The following is a 22305-nucleotide window of genomic DNA, read 5'->3' on the forward strand; positions in this document are numbered from 1 at the left end:
GTGCAGCAGCAAAACACAACAGTGTGGCAGAGTCCAGGCTCCATCCCCTGGAGAACCATTCCCTGAGGGCTGAATTGAGTGGGTTTGCCTCATTCCCAAGTACACGTTACTGGAAGTGGTGCTGATGAGGCCTGATGTGTACACAGCTTCTTTTGTAACAGCTATTTGGCTGTAAAACTGCCTAATGTAAGACACGAGCGAACTGTTGTACTTCAAGCCAGAGCAGTGTGAGCAGTTCTCAAGCCAGAGCAGTGTGAGCATTCATGAAAAAGTGTCGGCATTGCTTTAGCACTCTCTGAAATCAGTCTCCGTATAGGAAATTATCCTGGAATTCTTGGGTCAGCATTATATTCAGTAATGATCTCACTGCTTAAGTATAATTACGTATAAATGGTTTTTCTTGGTCCTAACTGAAAGACTTTAGGTGAGTTGACTCACATAAAGAACAACAAAAGCTTGAAATAAAACCATCTGAGTTATCCTAGAGAGAAAATAATGATAGTAAGGAGGGAAAGAACATTTTTAGAAAGGATATGGGTTAGAGCTGGCGCTGTACCATTAAAGCACTGACATGGGCCTCGGCTTGTGTTCATAGACAGGTAATGTTTCACAGTGGTAATGTGAAAAGGAAATCTTGTTTTGTATCTTCTTGGCTGAAGAATGGTGGGCTCTGACAAATAGCGAGTCACAGAACCTTGCAACATGCCTTGGGCGCATTCCTATAGCACAATTCAAAGTTATCTTCTAATCAAGCTGTAATCTTTCTCAAAAGAATGGGGCATTACTATGAGCAGTTCTCTGGACAAGCAAACACCCCATCAAACAAAGCATTAACATTCAGAAAGACGGGGACAAAAAAGGCAAGGGAAATGTAACAGGACCGACAGCATGTGCTGCTCACCATCCATGTGAATGCTACATCCAGCACCAGCACCGCATCCTGCGCACAGCGGTCTGCTTAGCCAACATACGATCCAGGAATTAAATTATTGGCCAGTAGAGATCCTTCTGGTTCCGAATCAGCCCAAGTGGATTTCTTATACTGTTGATAATATACTTTTTCAGAAGCTCAGGGAAACTAATGGTGACTCCAGAAAGGCACACTCTGCCAATTGGGAGAGACCGCGGGCTGCGTGGGGAATTCTGTCCCTGCCTTAGCAGTTTATCGCTGCGCTGAACAGCCTTCAGTGCTTCCTACTTCCACTTGGAGTAGATCTGGCTCCAGCTTCCAGCTGTTGCTTCATGTAATGCCTTACTGCACGTAGCTGAAGTGTCCTTTCAGATGTAATATTTTGTGAAGCCTTTTTTAGTCCACATATTTACTTTTTTTTTCCTGAGAATAGACATAGATACAGCTCCTTGATTTTCTGCAGACTTTTTATATCTTTTTTCTTGTACTCTGTACAATTTTTCAACAATGATTTTAAAATTTTGAAACAAGAACTCCTAATTACTTTTAACTTTTCTTGACAGAGATGTGTATGAAGTAAAGTATCTTTTTAGCAACTTCTGTTTGGTTGAGGATTGCATCTATTTGTTTGTTTGTTTGTTTGTTGCCACAACAGAATTTTAGAAACAAGGAGTGCACACTTCCCTGCTTTCCCACTGGGAGCTCTACGTATTTTCACTATTAGGAGTCCAAGCTACGGACTACATTGTGATGAGGACAGATGGTAGGGGGCTATTTCTGATGTTTCTTTTGAGCTGTCATATAGCTGGCTGAGACTGCATGCAACCAACTCAATGCTTTGGCGATGCCATGCAATCATATGACACCTGCTCGTGTTGCCCATAGTGTCATTCTTTCCAGGACCCTTTCCACTGCCCACCTGCTGTGTTCCTAGATGTGCAGCACTGCTACTGGCTCCATTCACACGCCGCTTGCTTGAAAGTGCCCGCTGGCTTACCAGCAGGCTCAGGTCTTTCCATATGTCCCTTTTTCCCATCTTACTCACCAGCCTTCTTGCCAGTACATTGCATACAATATTTATTGGTGAGATTTTATATCAATTTTCAAATTGTCCATAAGCATCTTGAACAGTTCACAAACTGTCTAATACAAATACTCCTATATAATAATAAAGATTTTCTGCTGCTCCAGTTTTATGCATTTTTGACCATTTTCTCCATGTTTCATTTTTGTATGTAATGTCTCCTCTATGAGATATTAACTTTGGTTTCAACAGGCTTCCTTTTCTGTGCTCTTATTTTATTCTCAAATGTCTGAAGGGTTCAGTGCATACCTAGCTTTAAGTTGGAAATATGATTGGTGGGTTTTCAGTGGTGAAATCTGGCTGAAATGAATGAAGTTCAACACCTCCATTTTTGTTTCTTATCCTTCTAGTCTCTGCGCTCAGTCTTCCTAAAAGCTCTCTGTTTCTTCTTAGGACATGGCAACTGCTACCATGGTTTTCCCAGAGATGTTTCTAAGGTGCAGTCCCTGGGTCCATGTGGGTGAAGATTTCAGCTCAGAAATTGCTGGTTTGATTGCATTAATGGGCACTGAATTCATGAAGCTTACAGATTAAAATCAGCATGGTAAGGACACGTATCACTGATCTTCTCTTCTTCACTGTCTTGACGAACTCAGTTTTGTTTTGCATTTAATTTTCAATCTCAAAACATTTTGTCATTAATTTTGATCATTCTTTGAAGGAGTGTTTTTTTTCCTCTTTTCTTTTCCCTGCCCTCCTCTCCCCCCTTACTCCCCCCTCCTCTGTTTCTCTCTGAACTGACTGCTGGCTGTTTCTTCATTACATGCACAGCTACTACTGGATAACGGTTTGTATAATGAGTCTGCTCCAGCAACGAGTTCTGCAGCAGCTGGAGTGCATGCAGTGATTTCCCCTCACTGATGCATGTCAAGGAGCTGCAGTGGGGCCGGGTCCGCATCTGGTGTATGTCACTCACTCTTCTGGCCCAATCCTCTCTGCCCATCAGCCCATGGCATCACCTGTCCCTGCTCTGCTGATTGTAGCAGATGAAGAGATCATTGTGCAGGGCTGGAAGGGAAGCCTAGAGCTGTCATGAGGGAATAGATTAACATGTGTGAGAAGACACTGGGCACATTGAACGTGGGGCTTGCCTTCACAAGGCTCATTGAAGCTTTTTAATGAACTGGTATGTGAATCGCCTTGGACTGGTCCTCAGAGGCAGAGGTAGCAGCTTTTGTGATGCATGTACCTCAGCAGATTGCGATCTGAGCTGCACACTGCATGCTTCTGCTTCATGGGCACAGAACCACCCAAGTCACCCGGCCACCAAACTGGGTTTGTTCCAAGATGCATTCACCAAGATGTTCTATTAGTATTTTTTTGTGTTTATATATAATACATAAAATGCATATTTCCTTATCTGTGCTCATGACAAAGAGACAGTATCAGGCAAAATGTTCCTTAGTAATGTTTCCCAATCACAAAATAGCTTTTTTTTTTTTCTTGGTTTGTTATGCATATTTTCATTACTAAGTGGTGAAAGTAGGAACAAGCAGTGTTCAAGGCCCATTGAAATTGCTTAAGCACAGACTTATTAACACAACATATCCACTTAACTCCTTTGGAATAACCATACTCTGTGATTTTGATGGCACACAGTCATACATCTGCAGGTTTTGCTTTGAAAAAAAAAAAAAGGAAAAGGAAAACAGTGTTATAATCAGAAGACCTTACTTTCTATAAATATTTTCATTTTAGGAATGTTTTCCTTTTCACCTTTGCAGATAAAGTTTCAGACAGAGGGAGGTAGGTGGCAGAGAAAGACTGCAGCTTGAGAAAGTGAGTGGCTAGATGCAAGGAAACAACAAGACTCCCAGATTCTTAGCTCAGCATAAGCAGGTGATGTATATGCTTTTATTTTTGTCTGCTCTGACTTTTGTGTAATAAAGACAATGCAAAGCTAAGATGGGAAAAAGAAAGATTCCCATTTGCTTCCATGATTAAGTCTCTCATGAGTGGGACCATCAATTGTTCAGAACAGGCAACACATCATACTAGAGGGGCTCACTGGTTCACTTCAATTTTCTTCAATGTGTATTTGGCTAAACCTTGAGAAAATGTCACTGGGAAAATGTCAAGAATATTTTTTTAAACAAAATAAATGTCAAAGAGTAAAAAAAAAATTCTCAGCAAAATACTGGAGGTGGAGCCATGGTACAGGGAATTGTGTTCTCATCTCCTGGAATTGCCCCAAATAATGTAGTTCCTGGTTTGAGTGCAGATAGGTGTGATTTCAGAAGATGAAAAATATCCTGACTTTCTTACACTGAGAAAAATCCTCACTTTAACATTTTTATAGCTATATATAATGAATTTCTTAATCCTAATGGTTGCAAAAGATAATCCCATCTTTAGAAGTATACTTGGAATAGGAAAGAGAGAGGAAGACAGTAAGAAATTAAGATATTGCCATAGCAGATATGCACCCAGCCCACATGAGGGAGAGTGGGATGAGACAAAATAAAACATCATTTGATTTTTTTAGTGATACCTGTTACTGAAGCCCAGCCCACTGGAAGCAGCGTATCGTAGCCCAACTGGAGGCTATGCCATAATTTTTGTTTGTACCAATGTAGGTTTATATCACTTGATAAGGAAAGATAAGAAAATAATATGTAAGGAATTATTTATAATGAGTAATGATGTACCAGATATATAGCTTGTGCCCCATGCCCCTCCTTGTACAAAAAATAATAATTGTAGAACATGGACAAAATTATAAACCCCAAATAATATTTATTGCACATCAGCAAAGGGAAATGTACATACTGGGTTTCATGTGCTGGGATGATTACACAGGATGGCTATACATTTTCAAAAAGGATCTTTTCTCATGCTGAGATAGACACTTTCCTGAATTGTGAGGTGTTTTACATGTACACACAATTTAACCCATGGGCTAGCAGAGTAGGAAAGAGCCAGCAATTTATAGACACTATGCTGTTTCATACTTCTTCCATGATTATGCTTCCTTCTGAAATAATCCGAGGATGACTTGCATGTATTGAAGTATTTCTGGTCTACAGAGTGAAACTTATGGATATGGCATTCTAGCAAACTGAGTTTTTGAGATGCAGTTTCAGTTTATAAACCAAGCTTTAAAAAAAAAAAATTTTTAGACTACATAACAGAGAATGAAAACTCAATTCAGAGTTATTCCAGTTTGGGAAATCTTTTAAAAGTCCTGGTATAAGCTGGTAAGAGCCAAATGCACAGGATAACATACTTTGAGTTTCTGCTTCACAAGAAATGAATAGGCAGAGCTTTGTTTAGGCTCAGAATTTAGCATTACTTTTTGGCTAGTGTTTGAAGACATTTTTTGTAACTCAAAAACAGTTCACTGACTGGATAGAAAGATGGCATACTGTAGAGGAGAGCATGAATTCTGAACTATTTACGTGTCCATGGTTGTTGAGATAATACAACTGCTGCATTAGATAAACTGGTTTGCCCTCCATTATGGTATTACTTTTTGTTACACTCTTGGTCATGGGGAGCAATTTTACAATTGACATAGCTCTTGTCCTGATGTGCCCCTCTATCCCCAAAGATGACATTACTGTGGGAGGAGCTGCTCCACAGTGCAGGGATGCCCTACAGGGCAGCTGGTAGCAGAAGAAACAGGGTGGTTTCCAGAGAAATCAGAAATGGGCAAGAAAAAGCTGTTGGGAAATGTCTGCCATCAGCTCCACACTTGAGAGGAAGAGCAGGAGCCCCAGGAATCTCCTTCCTTTCCCGCATACGCTGTGCTGCGTTCCAGCCTCCTGCACACCCGAGGACAGAAGCATGTCTTTCAGTATGCCATGTCTTTCCAGCATGTGTGTGCCAAGCCATACTTCAGTCTCTCGCCTTCCAGCACCATGCAAACTCCACAGTCCTCACATTCCTGCAGCACTGCACACCCCACTCCTACCTCTTGCAGCTGGGAGCACAGCTTGCTGACATGCTCAAGGGGAAACCTAGAGCAGATTAAAGGGTACTGTGCACCTTTATAAATGAGCATCCCCTCATGCTCTTCATCAGAGATTCAGAAGTTGGCCACAAATCTTTTTTCGTGTTACATTTGTGCATTACCCTGACAGTGTCACCCCATAAACCAGGGCAGCGTTCATGTGTTCAGCACTACTCGGTTTACCCTATGCTGGGACTTCTCCTGAAGCTCTCCAAAAAATGCACACTTTTCCTTCATTCCCAGCAGCATCCTAAGAGACTGCCACATGACACCATTCTATGCTTCTGCTATTTGAGAAAAGTAAGATGACTCCCACTCCATGAATTGTATCAGTGTTAATCTCCTAAATCAGTGATGCTGCCTCACGGCTTTTACATAGATGAGAGAAGCCTGGCACAAGGGTAAAATAAACTTTCCAAAGGGCATTCAGAGCATCCCAAGACTGCACGTTTTCGTCCAAGTAGTCACATGTGCTTTGGTCAGAACTGTGCTTTCTTCTGCATTTAGGCAATTGCATGGTGCTGAATTTACTCTAGATTCAAAAAAACAGTGAGGAGAAAAAAATATTATATGTTATCATTAATTCAGTAGAAAGGCAACTATTTCTAAGCCAATCCACTTTTTTCTTCAGCAGTGCTTCTTTGTATTCACTAGCCATTTTTCTGTTCTCAAGATATAAATCAGTTTTAAATTTCTCTGCCAATACAGAGTGAATCCTTTTGCTTTTCAGAGAGAATAAAAATTATTTATAATGTATGTGAAAACATACGCACACACAAAAAAATCATTGTCTTTCACACTGAAGAGCACAAAATGTACTGAAAGTTGTAGGTTATATGTCTGCTAAATTGTTCCGACCGAGATTATTTACCTACTTATTTGTCTACCTATCTAAAGATCTGTCTGTCTCTTTACTTCCTATCTATCCACCTAACTTCTCATCTACCTAATAGCCTATTATACTAATATTCTTAAAATGATGAAATAATTAAGTAAAGACAATTTGAAAGGAATTTCATGGAAATTCAGTGCCTCTTAAGACATAGAAGCCCAGCCTTCAGATCAAAAATATCTGACAGGAGAACTCCTAAACCAGTGGTTGTAAGGAGCACTTTGGCTTCCCAGAGTTTAGTAGATTCATCAGTAAGATTCAGATTCACCTCCAGTTTATTGTCTTTTAGAGACCTATTTCCAGTTTGCTGTTGTATTCTGTAAAAACAGTTGGCCCAACACATAACCATTGATTTCCCACAGCCCTACTGGCTTTACATTTTTCTGTTTCCCTCCTCTCTCCATTTTTTTTCTTTTTTTAATTTTCAATAACTGCAAAATTATATCCTTTGGGAACATTAACATCTTTAAAAATCCTGGTACAGATCAGTTAGTGTTCAGCTATATAATATACACTTCGGATGATGACAATTTAATTTTCCAGTATTTGATTATTTTGAGACTGCATTCTCTGATGTTATTGTTGTCTACTGTTCTGTCATCACAGGGGGAATGTTCACCTTACACCCCACTCTGTCAGAGTCCTCCTGTCAACCCATTTTGTTAAAGTCAGCTGAAGTCTTAGCTCCAGGAGACCCCAGTACAGTTCCATCAGTTTTTATGGTGAGATCCTACTGTGTGTATACATTCAACAGCCACCCCCCATTGATCTGGTTTGAGTTGGGACATTTTCCTTTAAACTTGCATCCTCATATCAGCTCTGCCAGCGTAAGCAGCATTTCCAGTGGGGATGGCCAGCTGGCTGTTGCAGCCTTCCTTGACACACTGATCTGTAAGCCTTCCCAGGGCAAGCACTGTCGATGTGCAAAAAAATACACCTTCCTCCTGCACTGAGATTTCCCTCTTCACCTGCTTCTTAACCTAGAGAGAACAACAGCTGGATAAACAAGATTGCTATAAGTGAGGCCTTTAGGAAGGGGAAAAGAAGGTGTGGAGGAAGAACAGTAATTTTCTGAAACATGCTAAATGATTATTGCCACTATGGGCAACAGCAAGTCCAGTGAGACTGAGCCTGCAGAAATATTTGTTATAACCACAGCTCTTTCCAAATACTATTTTCTTAGTTAATTTACATGCATTGACTGCTTTCTACTGATCTGTTTACATAAATACATGTACATTTGTCTTTACTAATTAAATGGAGTTTGTTACTTCTCAGAATGGAGCACTGGTCACTTGGGATGTGCTCCCAAATAAATACATTCCTGTATAACGTGACAAATATACAGTGAGTAGAATTGTTTATTGTGAAGAAGATAGTAAAAGTGGTTAAAAAGTCTATGCATATATACATATACAAATATACATGCACACATACACATATATACATACATTTAATGTATATATCCACACATTATTTTTCACTCTCTGGCAATCATAATGAAAGCATGGAGATTAAAATTATCAACAATAAATTGTTCACTAGAAATGACTGAAAATTGGAAGAAGGACCCTTTTCTTGGAAAAAAAATGCAAAATCTAATTGAAGAACTGGCTCAGCATAAAGCATGTAGCCAGGCAAGTAATTGATGCTTCTCTGAAATCAGACCAGAAAAGATCCTTCTTAGAGGTCATAGAAAGAACCTTTTCCCAGAGATCCTCTGTAAAAGGCTGCTTCCTCTCTCACTGTAGGAGCTCCTTTACGATGTACCCCAGGTTAATAAATGGTTACTGGAGACACTGGCCAAACATATGGGAAAGACAAACAAACAAACAAACAAACAAACAAACAAAAAAAACAAACAGCACTCATATATCCGCATTTGGTATAACAGCTGCCCATACTTTGGAGGAATGTTGGTTTCTGTTTTCTGTAGATCAAATGCCCACATCACCAAAAATGCACTCTCAAACCCACTGTGAAAATCCACAGGGACTGGGGCTCAGAATATTTCCAGTTCTGTGGATATTCTGGACTTTAAGATGTCATTAAACTATATAATTTTTTGTTTGTTTTCCCCCAGTATTTGCCTACTTTAGCTGGTTAGAATGTTCCAATTTTTCCCAATTTGTGAACATATAGGAAAATATTGAGTGAACAGGAAAATATTTTGGAAAAAATATTCCATCTTCATTTGATCTCTGGAAAACTCATTCACTGGTAAAACTCACCTGTACTAAATTGCCTGTGAGTGAAGTGAGTGAAGTTCTCAGAAAAATTTGCATATAGGACAACTCATGGACATCAGAATTTATTCTAAAAGTGAATTGAGGGAGGGACAGGGAATAGTTAGGAAAAATGAGTTTAATTAGGAAAGAGATAATTTAGAATGAATGCAGTGGATGCTCCTCAGTTTGTAAAAATAGTTCAAAACCATTTCCCCTTTCCATGCTCTTCTGGATCTGCCAGTTTATATCTCCTTGTATCAACAGATCCTCACTGCAAAATAGGGTAAATGGGGAGTGGTGCATTCTGTAGGATGACCCTTAGAGAAAGGTTCCAGTGGTTAAAGCTTGCTAGAGAGAACATCTTTGTATTATAATCGCATGATCTGTAGTAGCATTTTTTATTTGATCTCAAGCACTTCTTATGGAGGGAAAATCACCTTCTCCATTTTGGCAGATCTTCCAGGCACAAAGGAGTCTGGTTGAAAAATGATGTGATCCAACAAACTATCATGGCAAGTACTTGCATGTCAGCTGCAGAATATGATCCCATTAGATTTGGATGTGCAGTGAAGAGAGACCTATCTTTGATAAGTCAAAGACAGGAAGTACATTATGTGGGCCATAACCAGGTATTGCAATATGCTTTAAAGAACCTGTGGAACAAGAGGATTTCTTGTTTATTATTAGCTTTGTCAAAAGACAGATGTGAAATAAATTTTATCTAAAAAGCTTGTGTGATAGTCAAGTTTTGGAGGTATTGAGAACCAAATACTTTGACTCTACACTCTGTTTTTGCTGCTGAGACTGTTAATTTAATTCCAGGTACCATCTGGTGGTTCATAAACACCTGATTCTAGCAGTCTGAATCCAGATATTGAAGAAAAAATCTGTGGTGCTGAATTTACCCTGAGTGACCAGAATCTCATCCACTGACCCCCAAAAGACCTAGAGAGACTTTGAAAAGAAATGCTTAAAGCATACAAATAGGGATTCTGTAAAATCTTCTTTTAAAAATGATCTTGTATACATTGGTTTCATGTTATATAATGGCATGTCAGACATGCTCTGGCTCCATCCGAGGGCTGAGCCCTTTTCACTCAACACAGTACAGTGCACACACAATCCTCAACTGGTAACAACTCCATTCTTCTCATGGACAACATATTTTGGAAGACACTGAGGGATTGGATTCAAAACAAATATAGAGAAAATACGAAAGACGTAATGTGTAAAGAAGTATTTCATGCATGTTCAAATTATGCCTGGACAAATTATTTTGTGAGAAAAATAGCACAGTGCAGGGAAAAGGGAAAGCACAATTGAGTGGAGTGGACAAAGAGACAGCTCAGATGAGCTTGGCTGAACAGCAGTTACTAGGCTGTAAGAAATGGACACGGCAAATGTACTGCATTTGCTTAAGACTCCATGAAACTCCAGGGAAAACAGAGTATTCATAGAGTGGCTCCACTGACAGTGAAAAAGTTTCATTATTATTAGTCATATGGCTGAGGATGTCAAGGAATTTTAAGGCCGCACTCTTTGCATTTTTAGAGGTTATTAATGAAATAGCATAGCAAGGTGAATTACATTAAAATATTTTTCTAACCATTCCAGAAATCTGGGTCCAAGTTGGCATAGGGCTGGCAAGTGGTGAACTTTTGACCGAAGCTCGGATTGCCGGGAGACACATCCTCCTTGTTAGTTTCGGGTGACAGTTCACTGTACTAGAGACATCCACTTGTGTGTAAAGAGGCAAGTGGGGGAGGAAGATTTAGCACTGCATTTTCACAGGGGCAAGAAATTCCATCCAGCTCAAATGTGTTTTGGCCCGATGCCTGGCTCCTTGTCAAACACATGACCATCACTCGGCTTCCTATTTCTGGCCCAAATCTGGATCCTGGGGATAAGTGAGCCCCATTAGTGGTTAAAATTAGGCAGCCGAGCTCTGACTACACATGCTGACTCTCCAGCAGAGGGTAGACATATTTAAAACCAAAAAAGAGCAAGATTTAATGTCAGCACCATGTATAATTCAAGTTTGGACTGCTATCATGCAAATTGCAGCTGATCCACTTTATGGAAAGGACTTTGAAGGCTTTTCTGACTATCTTCTGACCAAAGATTTCCTATAATGATTGCTAAAGACAAGAACAAGTCATTATGCTTTTCATGGTAGAAATTCATCGTCTTGGGTTCTTGCTGTGTCACAATTTAGTCATATGTTGGACAAATTCTCCTATCTGACTATGAAGAATCAGGACATACGGTTTCTACATGACTGTACTTTAACTGAGGAAATTTATTTCAAATTAAACAGCAGCTGACTAACTGGTTGGAAAGTAGACATTTTGGTTTGCTTAGTGATCAGAAAATTCCATTTGCCAAAACCAAATGAGTAAAACTGTGAATGTACAGACTATTTTATTGGATGCAGCATTTTGGCTACTGCACTTGTATCATTTCTCTCGTATCACATCTACCTCTATTTGCTTGGGCAGTGACATTGGCCATGGCAGTCTGATGGGCAAGATCCCACACAGCTCTCTGGGCTTTATCATACATCCATAGCTTAAAATTCCCTCCTTGAATCCAGTCATGAATGACCATTGTCTGTCCTTGGAACACTTTCCTAAGCCTTTTCCATATATTGAGATGTACTGAAGAAATCAGCTAAGGAATATCAGGTTGGGTAATCTGGCTCTTGTAGTTGTAGATGTTTTGTTTAATTACAGCAACTTTAAGAAGTGAACGTGCATTTCCATGCAGGTTCTGCACTCTTTCTCATCACTACTAATCTGTGTGTTATAACTTTGACTCTGAACTGACAAGTGATGTGAAGATCAAACTGATCTCTTATCATGAGCCATTACATCGCACAACCACCTGTTCCAGTCAGTCTTTTAAACCTTATGGCAGTTTAAAGCCTTTTAAAAATGAGTATGAATTTAGTATATCCTCTTGTCTCCTCTCTGTGTAAGCTTTTAGGTCTTATAATTGTCTTGACACCCTGAGAGTTGCATCGCGTGGTTTCTGCCAGCTGTGCTGGTGAGGAGGAGCACAAGAACCACTTCAAGCACAACTGGCTGAGACTGCTTTCCTGACCTTCAGCATCAGGGGAGATAGGGACAGGGAATACCCCCACCTAATGTCTGCTGATCACATAAAGAAACAATTCACTAGTCCGCAAGGTGCCTAAACATGCATGGTAAAAACAAGACTTAAGTTTTATGTAGAGAAAAATGTGTTAAGTAACATAGGCTGGAACAGCACATTCATTACAGAAAAGTCTGCTAAGGAGATATCCTGATATATGTTGTTCTAACAGAAATTTCCAGGAGATCTTCAGTTACAGCACAAAGCAACATTCTTGAAGTTAGTAAGAAATACACTTAGTAAACAGAAGAGTAATAAGAAATGTGCCTGATATGCTTTAGTAAATGACTGCCAACACTAACACTCTGGTATTTTAAATGCTTCCAGTCTAATGAAAGCTTTGAAGCCAAAGGAAATACATCTGATACTTGTGGGCTGACAAATCTTTGTGGGTGTGAGTGATGCTGCAGAAGCAGAGAAGCACCAAGTGCAAACTCAGGTGCGACAAAGTGTGGTATCTGCCCCTTGGATCAGAAGAGGCTGAGGCAGATCCATATCAAATGCTTCACCACCACATTCTGAGCCCTACCTAGCAGTCATGGAGCAAATGTGTGTACATTTGCACATGTGAGTGTTTTAACACTCTGCCGCAGCAGTCAGGTCAATCAATATGATGCAGGCAAAAAATGGTACATGGTGCTGATGGCTGTTTGGATAGAAACAAACAAAAAAAATCACTAGTGGTTCAGATCTGGTGCAACAAACTCCTCCCTTTCTCTCTTCAATGCTTTTTGCCCTCTGCTAGCAGGATCTCAGCTGGTTTTCTGCTGCGTTCAGTCATATGCTATGCCTGCCCTGCAATATGCCAGCACATTCCCCATAGTCGCAGAGTGCCAGCAGCTGCCACTCAAGAGGGAAGATCAAGAAAATTCCAGGCAAGGCAGAGCCAACCTGTCCAACTGGCAAGAGGGCTATGACCAAGGGTACTGGGGTGAGAGAAGCTGCTCATTTTAGATCTGGTTAACGATTATACGTACATCCTCATTAGTGAGATGTTAACTCTTCAGATTTAAAACATCTGCTTGATATCTTTCAGTACAGTTTTACTGTACTGAAATGTTTTAATAGCAGAATCTAGAGTTTCAAAAAGCATGTAAAAGCATCTTTAATAGTAATACCTTTATTTAAAAGATACAGAATCTAAACTGTTTTTTGAGTACCTTGAAACATACACTATCATTTATTTTCTCTGAACACTGAACTTCCCCGCTTGCTATTGCCAACCGAGCAGTGTTGGTCCAACTGCCATTTCTGAGTTGCTTATGCTTCGTTTTCTATAAAGAGCATTAAACCTACCTTTGATGTCAGTGAATGGAACCGCATGCTGATTGTGACTTTCTGAAAATGCTTAAATATATACATTAGTGTACATGGCTGAATTGTCATTAAGAAGATCCTTTTTCAGACACGAAGCGCCTGTGATCAGTGCCTGGTCACACACGGCTATTCATCTCAGTCTCCACAGTAGTAACAAATGTCATCTATATACAGAAGCTACTCACGTATCTCTTTTGGCTGACATTATTGACGCTTGTTTTTCTGGACACGTATATCAACTAATTGCTACTGCCAAAGCTTTAAGAGTCAGGTCAAATAATGATGGTTAAGTGATACTTTGAACTCCCAGGGCTCTTGAAAATATGAAAGAACTGTTTCTGTTGGTTTGATAGAGCTACCCTTTCATTTATCAGAGATACAACGTTCCCAAAATGCGCTCATTTTCTACATTCGCTTCTGTACACACTGATAGTAGCCCTCCTTGAAAACAACACTTTCCTATACTCTTTCTAACAGAAGGAGATGATGGAAGAGAGAAAATTAAAGCAAGAAGCCTGATTTTGCATCTTTCACTGTTGTGAGTTATTATCACAGTTCACATCCTGTCTACATTTTTTGGAGGCTGGATCTTCCTAATCTATCCTTGACCTTGCCTACTCAACCAGAAACTGTTTCAATTTCACCAGAGGATTTTCCTCTCTGTGATTAGATCTGATTGTGAACCCTTTTTCTGGTTCTTTTTTCAGTCTCTTTCCAGCATCACTCTTCTGATTCTTCAACTCTTCCAAAACCAACTTCAGAGATTGGTAGCTAGGAAGTATTTCTGAACTGAAGAAAAAAATAGGACCAGCAGGCTTCCCCTTCAAAACATTTATTTTGGGAAATAATAATTAACTTGTATAGTAAGAGGAGTGAAATGTCCAGAAACTTGGCAGGGTTACGCAGTCTTGCTCAAGTAAAAGTAGAGCAATGCTTGCTAGAGAGAAAATAAGGATGAATGAAGAAAGAGTAAGTTCCAAATTCTGGTGAGTAGGTAGGTTAGTGTTGGAGGAAATCGTGTCCTTGGCTACATTTTCTATTAGGGTTTACAGTGTTTCTTCACCCCTTGTCCCTTAGATTACTCACTGCCCATGAACCCGCATACACTACATTTCACATAAGCTTTACTTTTTGATTCATTTTCCTCTGCTACAGAAGTCATACAAGTTAATATTCTGACCTATTCTACAATTTCAACGATAGTCTACGTGTTTTTCCTTGTTTGTCATTTATAAAGAATAAATGTTCCTCACAAAGGCATGGGAACCACTACATCAGGCAAACCACATCTCTTATCTTCAACGTTCAGGTGCTGGAGATATACTTTTTTAGAGAAAATGCAAGTGCTTACTCATTTTGCTGACACAGACATAATTAATTAGCACTCACCTGACACAGTTTACATCATGCTTTCATTTGACATTTAATAACTTACTTGTGTCCTCCTAGGCATCCTGTCCATTCTGTGTGCTCTGTATAACTAAGACCATGTGCATGTCACATTCATATAGTCTTGACTTTTAATGTTTTTTCCACCAGACCAATGCAGCAGTCCCATTCTTGCCCTTTCCTCAGTACTAATTGCTTACACTGACAATGACTTCTGAATCATGGCATTTGTATCCCCAGGCTCACAACATATTGTGTCTGATGAGAAGCTTGGGAAGCTTGTACAACCCTTGTATTTCTGCATTCCTCAGATAATAAAGAATACAATGCAGATTTATGTCAGTTAGAAACTGAAATAGGTCCATTGTCACTGTGATGTGACTGTCCATACCTCTACAACACTTCTAGTCCACAGAACTTCTGCACTCAGTGGAAGAATATAGTTGGTCATTGCTTATTGATACAGTCTTGTTATTAGACAAAAATGGGAGGAAGGAATGATCTCTCTTTCCTGAAGCTAACAGTACCTACTTATCAGTAATACTTGTAAATTCTGGAGCAGTAGATATGAAGATACTTTGTCTGCTTGTTAAACTCCACCTCCTTTTCTTTTGCAACAAAACCAGCAGCACTTGAATATTATTTCAGAAGGCTGAATGGGGCAGGAAAAAAGGAGAAAATAGGAGTGGTGGCTGATGGGGAGAGGTGAAGTGTCTTTACACAGCAACTTTTGGAGCCTTTCTTTGTCCACTGTGTCTACATCTCCAGGCAACATTCTCCTTTCTTACCTGCTGTCCAGGGTGCCCATCCTGTCTTCCCACCTGAACCTGCAAAGTTGGGAACGTCCATCTCCCCCTTTGCAGAGAGTTTGCCCATTCCTAAAAGTCTTGCTAATCTTCTGCATGTGGCTACTGAGGAGTTCCAATGATGACTCCATCTTGCGATACAGCCTCATCTTCAAATTTGAGACTCTTTTTGGAAAAATGTCATTTCCTCATCTATCTGGTAAATGCAATAATTAAACTCTCAAGTACCGTGACTTCAACTCTGCTTCTTCATTGGGCCTCATGGAGACTCTTGAAAGCACCAAGGCTTATTGCCAAGGAGAGGAATTGCAGTCCAAGTAGCTTCGAGCACACATAGCTCCAAGCTTACTCTAACAACACCTTTATTTTTCAAACATATGCTCTAAGCTGGCAAATGTTATTTAGTTACTCTCCATTAAGCACCTGACTCAGGCTTGCAGCCTGGAAAAAGTAACCTCATGTTAGGCTTTGTGGATTGCCTAAGAACCTGATATTCCTAAACTCCCTCTGCAACCGTCCTAGGGAGATCTCATGGCAGTGACATATGCCGAGAACCATATAAAGAGGGGACATGGAACAAGAGCTGAATCGCTAAGGGGGCTGTGCCCCTGTGATATGACAGAAAGTGAAGGAGTGGCACAGTACTCGTCCTTATGTGGAGATTGTGGGGAATACTTCCTTCCCATTTATCATGACATAACTTTCCTGTGGGGGTTATAGCATTTGTTGACAATGAAATGTAATAGTAGGAAATTATCTGATGCATTTTGATACGTCTAAGTGATATTGAGCAGGTGGAAACATGAACAAAATCTTCCATCCGCAAAAACATAAGTCATATACTTGTCTTCTATTGACAACCCTTTATTATTTATATTCTGCAAGGACAACAAGTAGATATGTCACATCTAGGTCAGTGCTGAGAAAGCCAGGTCTTCCTGCTGGGCAAAGAACAGAATACTTGATCAGTTTAATGGGGGGAGTAAGTGTAATGTGTGAGGGAGAGTTCCAAGACATATGAAAAAGAAGAGGAATGGCGATCATGAGGCAAAAATATCAAGAAAGGAAGGTTGATATTCATGGTTCATCTTAGAAAATGTAAAGAAAATGACCTTGATTGAATGCAGTGAGTGTGGAAGTGGTCTGTGGAATTGAGACCTGAAGTTACATCTACAAGTTAAAGTTCCTAGCAGGGAGTACAGCACAGCACTTCACATACACAGCTTGCTCAGTATCAAGGATGAATACTAGACTGTATTTACATTTTTACAACCTTCTCATCTCTCTCTTTGCTTTCAGCCCGAGAAAGTTACAACAGGGTGAAGAATACGCAAACAGATGTTTCCAGGCCTAGAAGTGAATAGCGCTGGGTGCTTGTTTTGATTGCAGCAGACTGAACAGTGATGTCTACAGTATGTTTGCAACTGAGCAGTGTGTTTACTGTTCATGGCTTGGAGTGCTGATACATCAGTGGAGACCACATAAAGATAGGCCACCATTTTGTTAAGCAGATATATCAGCATTTCGGGGCTCTCTCTCTGTTTAACTCAGTATGTGACATTGCCACTGCATATCATCTTGCTCTATAAATCCCAAAGACTAATTTCTGCTTTGTAATAGGAAGCACTTTGCATAATCCCCAAAATTATTGCTACATAGTTTGCTCTGCTTCTCACAAATTCAGAGATTATACCTGCAAGAGATTATCACCAAGTGATCTTCTCTTGGGGAGAATAGATACTAGGAAAAACTTACTTACTATGAAGGTGGTCAAATACTTGAACAAATTTTTTAGAGAGGTGGTTGATGCCCCATGCCTGTCAGTGTTCAAATGATGTTTTGATTATCATAGAATCATAGAATGGCCTGGGTTGAAAAGGACCACAATGATCATCTAGTTTCAACCCCCCTGCTATGTGCAGGGTCACCAACCACCAGACCAGGCTGCCCAGAGCCACATCCAGCCTGACCATGAATGCTTCCAAGGATGGGGCATCCACAACCTCCTTGGGCAACCTGTTCCAGTGTGTCACCACCCTCTGAGTGAAAAACTTCCTCCTAATATCTAACCTAAACCTCCTCTGTCTTAGTTTAAAACAATTCCCCCTTGTTCTGTGACTATCAACTCATGTAAACAGTCATCTCTCCTCCTGTTTATACGCTGCCTTCAAGTACTGGAAGGCTGCAATGCAGTCTCCCTGGAGCCTTCTCCAAGTTAAACAAGCCCAGTTCCCTCAACCTTTCCTCATAGGAGAGGTGCTCCAGCCTTCTGATCATCTTTGTGGTCCTCCTTTAGACCTGTTTCAAGAATTCCAAATCTTTCTTTTGCTGGGGGCCCCAGATCTGGCTGGATGCAATACTCCAGCTGGGGCCTCACAAGAGCTGAGTAGAGGGGGACAATCACCTCCCTCTCCCTGCTGGCCACCTCTTTTTTAATGCAGCTCAGAACACAGTTAGCCTTCCAGGCTGCAAGCACACACTGCTGGCTCGTGTCCAGCTTCTCATCCACCAGGACCCCCAAGTCCTTCTCCGCAGGGCTGTTCTCAAGGGGTTCTTCTCCCAGTTTGTATAAATACCTGGGATTTCCCTCGTCCAAGTGCAACATCTTGCGCTTGGCCTTGTTGAACCTCATTAGTTTTTCATGGGCCCACTTCTCCAGCCCGTCCAGGTCCCTCTGGACCCTCCAGTGTATTGACTGCACCGCTCAGCATTAAGTTAATGAACTGCTACAGATATCACAGCCTTTGCAAGCATGATTTATTCTTTCCTAACTGCAAACTTTCTTGTGCAGTCTGAGATGTATGCAATGTAGAACTTTTCCTATAATTACAATTGTCTGGGCTGAAACTACAGAACTAGAGATTGTGCTACTTCTTCTGAGGACAGGGTATTAGCTTTCTCTTTATAGACTCTGGTTGCACCGTTGAGTGTCACATCACAACTTAATAGCCCTACTGAAGTTCATCATGTTATAAACGCCTAAAATCCTAATAATATCTTTACATGAGTATGAACATAAAGTGAGCCACAGTTTGTATGGTACTGCTCACTCAAGGAGACACATCTTTTCAGGCTTCCAGTGTGCACCCAATGTATTAATGCGTATTTCCCTGTGAAAGTGAAACTAGACAGAATGCTGTTCAAAGAATAAAGAGAGGTGACATCATTCTGTTCACCTACTAAATTAGAAGTTTACTCATTCCCCTTCATGTCTCAGCTGACCTGATCTGGATTTTAACCAGCAAGTAAACAAGTCCCATTAACGACACTATTCAACACCACTTCTAGCAAGATTCCAATATGCCTGCAGTTAAACAGTATTTCAGACAACTAGTGCGTGATCAATGACTTAAAAACTGACTTTTTGCATTTGCCACTTGGATAAGCAGAAGGACAAATAAAAATCTTATGAAAAATAAGAAAGACAGCTGCAAAGGGTGCAGTTGGATCAACTTCAGAATAAGTCTGTGGAACAGAGTGGCATTTGCAAAGGCACTGAAGCTCTCTCATGGCATCAGGATGGCGGTGGTGACAGAGCCATCTGTCCTGTCTTTTTTGCCCTTTCCTGTCTGCCATTAATTTTCCACAAAGGTTCCAGGCGACAGTCTCCTCATAGTGACCATACTTGGAAACAAGGTGTATGACAGGCAGGGGGAGAATGGTGACAATCCCTGTGAGCCCCCTTGTTACAGCTTGGGAAAAAATAGCTGAGAGTTTGTAAAGTGGTGAAGAAGGGTGAAAACTGAGGAGATCTGCTGACAGGAGGATTCAGCAGGCACGCACTCCCTTGTTACGTGTGCCTTTGAATTGTGGCGCGGGAATGGAGGCATGCTTTTTGTGCACGCACTGCCGAGAGTAAACAAGGGAGTATTTCTGCAGCAGCTGTGTGTGTAAGTGGAGAGCTGCCTGTTGCTGTCCTGCAAGACTGCAGTTTTATAGAAATGTCCGTCTTGTGCTTCTGAAACTCTCTCATTTCATGCACCAGCCATGCCAGGCATTGATTCAGCAAACTCAGAGGTGTTTAAAGATGTCTTACTAAGCTGCATCTGCAATGAAGAAATCTTCCTTTAAGAAAGCCAACAGTGAGGACGATCTCAACTACTGTGCACATAGAAATCAAGATAGTTTACGTTCAGATTGGTGATATTCTTAGCAGCAAGCAAGTCTAGACATGGTTTACAGTGTTTGAAATTCCAGTTCACAGATACTATGCAAAATTCGTTTCTGCTCCCCATTTATCTAGTTGCCATGCTCATCATAAGACTGCCCAAATATCTTGCAGTATTGCATTGTGTGATGTAATTAATACTTAACACACAGTAGTTTTCTGATATTTTCCCCCAGAAGCACATGTGCAGCAGATATCTTTTGATGTCTTCTGCTTTTATAACTCAGAAATATGTGTGCATGCACAGAGGGACATGCTACTGAATGGTCAAGTACATATGAAATGGGCTGTGTATGAGTAACAGTGACTATTTCACTTGGTATTGCTTGACAGTTACTGAGGGAAGTTGCTCTGCAGTTGCACAAGTAGGCTCCTGTGGAAGACCTAGCTCCTGTTATTGCTGAAAATCTTACTGTATTTAAAGGCTGAGTCCTGGAGCCTCTACCAATAGTCTTCCTCCAAACATTTCAAATCTTATATCTTTAAAGCAATAGACTAATTTTAAGAAAGAACTATCTTATTGACTCGAAGATTCTGGCTGTCTGCCTCATTTCAACTTATGTATAGATAAGATCAGAACATTTAGTTAGATCCTGTTTTAGTTCAAAAGCTATGAGTTTGTTGCTTCAGCAACCTGCATTTTAGACTTGCTTGAGAAACTAACATGGACAATAAAATCAGTGGGTCCTCAGAGGCTTAAGGTTATGGCTACAAGTATGATTACTACTGTAGATGAGCAAGCAGAAATATTTGAATTCTTGGCTAGATCTGGAGAAACAAAGCTAAAACTCAACCAGCTGACATAAAAACATAAAAAGCCATCTTTGAAAGCTGGCAGTGTCCTTACCAGGCAGGATGATAAGGCAAATGAGTTTCTTTCTGTGTGACTGAACAACATTCCTCCTAATGCCCTTAGCACAGAGCTCTGAGAAGTACCTACCCGTAACTTGCACCATCTCCTCAGTATCCATTACTGTGCTGCAGCAAAGAGTGGGACACAAATATTTCACAGACCATCTACACATGCAACAGATACAACATGCTAGGTAAACTTCTACATACAAGTTGTCTTAGAGAAGGACAGTGATGGACAGCTGAATCAAAGGATATTGCCTGAGTATCTTGAAAGCTTAACAAAATGCTGCTCATGATGAACTTGTTCAGTCTTCATGAAATTCTACCATCTGCAAGTTAAAAATAAAATGAAGGCGACCAGCTCATGACTATTCATTTTAAACAGTGATCAATTGTGGATCTTTCCCAGCCTTTGCTCGCATTCCATGCTACTTTCTTAGGCCTGATAGGATAAATGAGCCCATGATGACAAGCTCACATTTTCACTTAATGCAATTTCCATTTTAAAAGATGTATACTAAGAGTCTGTCAGAAACACAGAGACCTGCAGACATATGCCTTCAAGTGACTTGTGTAGAGAATCATGAGAGCAGCTAGGGGCTAATATTTCTCAGTCAGTGATTTTGCTCGTGTGTTCTTCCTTTCTACTAAGAAAAAGAGTGAGATACGTAACTTATATCATCCTGATAGTGCCTTATTTTCTTCCATGGTAGAATCAATATTTGATTCCCCTTTTCTTTCAACTTTTGAAATAGTTTCTGCTTAATAACATCAGGCATATCTCTCTCCTGTGTGAATCAAATATGTTCTAACGTTATGAGACTGAACCACGACATGATTTCACCAAATGCTCAAAAGCGTTTATTTGTTAAGAACTTCATTTCATGTATTTTTTGTTCCAAATATAAGTTCTGTTGGCTTCTAGTCAGAGCTAGAAATGCAGAATTTATGGAAGTTTTGAAGCCCTAGGAAGACACATTACTTCCCAGGGTTTCTCAGGTTTCCTTTTATTTTCTAGTAACTGAGCTTTGAAAATTCAGTGTGAGCAATGTACTTGTTATCAAAACTAAATGTTAACTTTAATAATATGAGTTTTACTGTTTAGTTAGAAAAAACATATGCATATATGTACTGGGAATAGTACTACTACTAGTGCTCAGTCCTGGATGATTTACAGACAGAAAAGATACAGATCTTGTGAGAAAAGTTCTCTCTTTTATCTGATTGCCTATTAAAATACAGTACAACTTCCTAAGAACTTTATATATATATTCATCAGGTTTGAATAGTGAAAATAGAGCTAGTAGCAAATACTTTTTTACTCCATGAAGCTGTATTTGGAGATAATTTTCTATTGTATTGCTAACACTGCAAAATACTTAGTCATTTGACCTACAGAATAGAGGAATTTTTATAACACAAAGCTGCATTCTTCTGCATTCTTTACAGTGAAGTAGCGTTCTGTGAAAGTCTTAATGTTTATATAAGGAGGTAAAGGTAACTGCTTGAAGTTCAACACTCTGGAAATGTTCCCTTTAAAATTTTCCAGAT

The sequence above is a fragment of the Meleagris gallopavo genome, chromosome 2, assembly GCF_000146605.3.
Source record: "Meleagris gallopavo isolate NT-WF06-2002-E0010 breed Aviagen turkey brand Nicholas breeding stock chromosome 2, Turkey_5.1, whole genome shotgun sequence".
NCBI lineage: Eukaryota > Metazoa > Chordata > Aves > Galliformes > Phasianidae > Meleagris > Meleagris gallopavo.